This window comes from Arachis ipaensis, chromosome B7 (genome assembly GCF_059453495.1).
Source record: "Arachis ipaensis isolate K30076 ecotype BB chromosome B7, ASM5945349v1, whole genome shotgun sequence".
Classification (NCBI taxonomy): domain Eukaryota; kingdom Viridiplantae; phylum Streptophyta; class Magnoliopsida; order Fabales; family Fabaceae; genus Arachis; species Arachis ipaensis.
Window position 1 is genome coordinate 115,109,960 of NC_142442.1, and position 4,760 is coordinate 115,114,719.

Below are 4,760 nucleotides of genomic sequence, written 5' to 3' on the forward strand. Positions count from 1 at the left end.
ATCCCTACCATTGGAGCAAACAATTTTGAGCTGAAACGTCAGCTAGTTTCTCTGATGCAACAGAACTGCAAGTTTCATGGACTTCCATCTAAAGATCCTTTTCAGTTCTTAACTGAATTCTTGTAGATCTGTGATACTGTTAAGACTAATGGAGTAGATCCTGAAGTCTACAGGCTCATGCTTTTCCCTTTTGCTGTAAGAGACAGAGCTAGAGTGTGGTTGGATTCTCAACCCAAAGACAGCCTGAACTCTTGGGATAAGCTGGTCACGGCTTTCTTAGCCAAGTTCTTTCCTCGTCAAAAGCTGAGCAAGCTTAGAGTGGATGTTCAGACCTTCAGACAGAAGGAAGGTGAATCCCTCTATGAAGCTTGGGAAAGATACAAGCAGCTGACCAAAAAGTGTCCTTCTGACATGCTTTCAGAATGGACCATCCTAGATATATTCTATGATGGTTTATCTGAGCTATCAAAGATGTCATTGGATACCTTTGTAGGTAGATCCATTCACCTAAAGAAAACACCTGCAGAAGCTCAAGAACTCATTGACATGGTTGCTAATAACCAGTTCATGTACACTTCTGAGAGGAATCCTGTGAATAATGGGACGCCTATGAAGAAGGGAGTTCTTGAGATTGATACTCTGAATGCCATATTGGCTCAGAACAAAATATTGACTCAGCAAGTCAATATGATTTCTCAGAGTCTGAATGGAATGCAAGCTGCATCCAACAGTACTCAAGAGGCATCTTTTGAAGAAGAAGCTTATGATCCTGAGAACCCTGCAATAGCAGAGGTGAATTACTTAGGTGAACCTTATGGAAACACCTATAACTCATCATGGAGAAATTATCCAAATTTCTCATGGAAGGATCAAAAGCCTCAACAAGGCTTTAATAATGGTGGAAGAAACAAGTTTAGCAATAGCAAGCCTTTTCCATCATCCACTCAGCAACAAACAGAGAATTCTGAGCAGAATCCATCTAGCTTAGCAAATTTAGTCTCTGATCTATCCAAGGCCACTGTAAGTTTCATGAATGAAATAAGGTCTTCCATTAGAAATTTGGAAGCACAAGTGGGCCAGCTGAGTAAAAGGATCACTGAAATCCCTCCTAGTACTCTCCCAAGCAATACAGAAGAAAATCCAAAAGGAGAGTGCAAGGCCATTGACATAACCAAAATGGCCGAACCTAAGGAGGGAGAGGAGGACGTGAATCCCAAGGAGGAAGACCTCCTGGGACGTCTAGTGATCAATAAGGAGCTTCCCTCTGAGGAACGAAAGGAATCTGAGACTCATCTAGAGACCATAGAGATTCCATTGAACCTCCTTATGCCATTCATGAGCTCTGATGAGTATTCCTCTTCTGAAGAGAATGAGGATGTTACTGAAGAGCAAACTGCCAAGTTTCTTGGTGCAATCATGAAGCTGAATGCCAAATTATTTGGTATTGAAACTTGGGAACATGAACATCCCTTGTTCACCAATGAACTAAGTGATCTGGATCAACTGACATTGCCTCAGAAGAGACAGGATCCTGGAAAGTTCATAATACCTTGTACCATAGGCACCATGATCTTTAAGGCTCTGTGCGATCTTGGTTCAGGAATAAACCTCATGCCCCTCTCTGTAATAGAGAAACTGGGAATCTATGGGGTGCAAGCTGCTAAAATCTCATTAGAGATGGCAGATAATTCAAGAAAACAGGCTTATGGACAAGTAGAGGACGTGTTAGTAAAGGTTGAAGGCCTTTACATCCCTGCTGATTTCATAGTCTTAGATACTGGAAAGGAAGAGGATGAATCCATCATCCTAGGAAGACCTTTCCTGGCCACAGTAAGAGCAATGATTGATGTGGACAGAGGAGAATTGATCCTTCAATTAAATAAGGACAACCTTGTGTTTACAACTCAAGGATCTCTCTCTGCATCCATGGAGAGGAAGCAGAAAAAGCTTCTCTCAAAGCAGAGTCAAACAAAGCCTCCACAGTCAAACTCTAAGTTTGGTGTTGGGAGGCCACAGCCAAACTCTAAGTTTGGTGTTGAATTCCCATATCCAAACTCTAAGTTTGGTGTTGGAGAGTCTCAACAATGCTCTGAACATCTGTGAGGCTCCATGAGAGCCCACTGTCAAGCTATTGACATTAAAGAAGCGCTTGTTGGGAGGCAACCCAATTTTTATTTATCTAACTATATTTTTCTTAGTTATATGTCTTTATAGGTTCATGATCATGTGGAGTCACAAAATAAATATAAAAATTGAAAATGGAATAAAAAACAGCAGAAGAAAAATCACACCCTGGAGGAAGCATCTGCCTGGCGTTCAACGCCAGAACAGAGCATGGTTCTGGCGCTGAACACCCAAAATGGGCAGCATCTGGGCGCTGAACGCCAGAATTGCACCCTGGAGAAGAGCTGGCGCTGAACGCCCAGAACAAGCATGGTTCTGGCGTTCAACGCCAGAAATGGGCAACAAATGGGCGTTGAACGCCCAAAATAGGCACCAACCTGGCGCTGAACACCCATAATTGTGTGCAAAGGCATTTTACATGCCTAATTTGGTGCAAGGTTGTAAATCCTTGAACACCTCAGGATCTGTGGACACCACAGGATCATCTCAGAATCTGTGGACCCCACAGGATCACCTCAGGATCTGTGGACCCACAGGATCCCCACCTACCTCCACTCACTTCTTCTCACCCCTCACCACTCTCTTTCACAAAATCCCATAAACACTCTTCCCCAAAACCCTTCAGCAATCACCTCAATCTCTCTTCCCCATCACCTCTTCACCACTCACATCCATCCACTCTTCCCCATAAACCTACCTCATAAACTCCACCTACCTTCAAAATTCAAAATCAATTTCCCACCCAAACCCACCCTAAATGGCCGAACCTTTACCCCCTCCCATCCCTATATATAACCCTCCATTCTTCCTCATTTTCACACAACACAACCCTCTCTTCTCTTCTTGGCCGAAACACAACCCCCTCTCCCTCTCCTCCATTTCTTCTTCTTCTTCATCTATTCTTTCTCCTCTTGCTCGAGGGTGAGCAAAATTCTAAGTTTGGTGTGGTAAAAGCATAAGCTTTTTGTTTTTCCATTACCATTGATGGCACCTAAGACCGGAGAATCCTCTAGAAAAGGGAAAGGGAAGACAAAAGCTTCCACCTCGGAGTCATGGGAGATGGAAAGGTTCATCTCCAAAGCCCATCAAGACCACTTCTATGATGTTGTGGCCAAAAAGAAGGTGATCCCTGAGGTCCCTTTAAAACTCAAAAGAAATGAGTATCCGGAGATCCGACATGAAATTCAAAGAAGAGGTTGGGAAGTTCTAACAAATCCCATCCAACAAGTCGGCATCCTAATGGTTCAAGAGTTCTATGCCAATGCATGGATCACCAAGAACCATGATCAAAGTAAGAACTCGGATCCAAAGAACTATGTTACAATGGTTCGGGGGAAATACTTGGATTTTAGTCCGGAAAATGTGAGGTTGGCATTTAACTTGCCTATGATGCAAGGAGATGAACGCCCCTACACTAGAAAGGTCAACTTTAATCAAAGGTTGGACCAAGTCCTCATGGACATATGTGTGGAAGGAGCTCAATGGAAGATTGACTCCAAAGGCAAGCCGGTTCAACTAAGAAAATTGGACCTCAAGCCTGTGGCTAGAGGATGGTTGGAATTCATCCAATGCTCCATCATCCCCACTAGCAACCGATCTGAAGTTACTGTGGATCGGGCCATCATGATTCATAGCATCATGATTGGAGAGGAAATAGAAGTTCATGAAGTCATCTCTAATGAACTCTACAAAATAGCCGAAAAGTCATCCCCCATGGCAAGGCTAGCTTTTCCTCATCTTATTTGCCATCTATGTTACTCAGCTGGAGCTTTCATAGAAGGAGACATTCCCATCAAGGAAGAGAAGCCCATCACTAAGAAAAAGATGGAGCAAGCAAGAGAGCCCATTCATGGAGCTCAAGAGGCGCAAGAAGCTCATCACCATGAGATCCCGGAAATGCCTCAAATGCATTTTCCTCCACAAAACTATTGGGAGAAAATCAACACCTCCCTAGAAGAATTAAGTTCCAAGATGGGACAACTAAGGGTGGAACATCAAGAGCACTCCATCATCCTCCATGAAATAAGAGAAGATCAAAAAGCAATGAGGGAGGAGCAACAAAGACAAGGAAGAGACATAGAAGAGCTCAAAAGGACATCATTGGTTCCTCAAGAAGGAAACGCCACCATCACTAAGGTGGATTCATTCCTTGTTCTTATTTCTTCTATTTTTCGTTTTCTATGTTATGTGCTTATCTATGTTTGTGTCTTCATTACATGATCATTAGTAGTTAGTAACTTTGTCTTAAAGTTATGAATGTCCTATGAATCCATCACCTCTCTTAAATGAAAAATGTTTTAATTCAAAAGAACAAGAAGTACATGAGTTTCGAATTTATCCTTGAACTTAGCTTAATTATATTGATGTGGTGACAATGCTTCTTGTTTTTTGAATGTATGCTTGAACACTGCATATGTCTTTTGAAGTTGTTGTTTAAGAATGTTAAATATGTTGGCTCTTGAAAGAATGATGACTAGGAGACATGTTATTTGATAATCTGAAAAATCATAAAAATGATTTTTGAAGCAAGAAAAAGCAGCAAAGAACAAAGCTTGCAGAAAAAAAAAGGCGAAAAAAAATAGAAAGAAAAAAAAAAAGAAAAAGCAAGCAGAAAAAGCCAAAAGCTCTTAAAACCA

General features: G+C 41.9%; 1 non-coding gene across 1 annotated transcript; it reads right to left on the reverse strand.

Moving 5' to 3' along the window:
• Positions 1–309: 309 nt before the first annotated feature.
• Positions 310–417, reverse strand: LOC148553803 (small nucleolar RNA R71). Its single transcript, XR_015893832.1, has one exon. It is a non-coding gene; the product is annotated as a small nucleolar RNA R71 (small nucleolar RNA).
• Between the last annotated feature and the right edge of the window lie 4,343 nt (positions 418–4,760).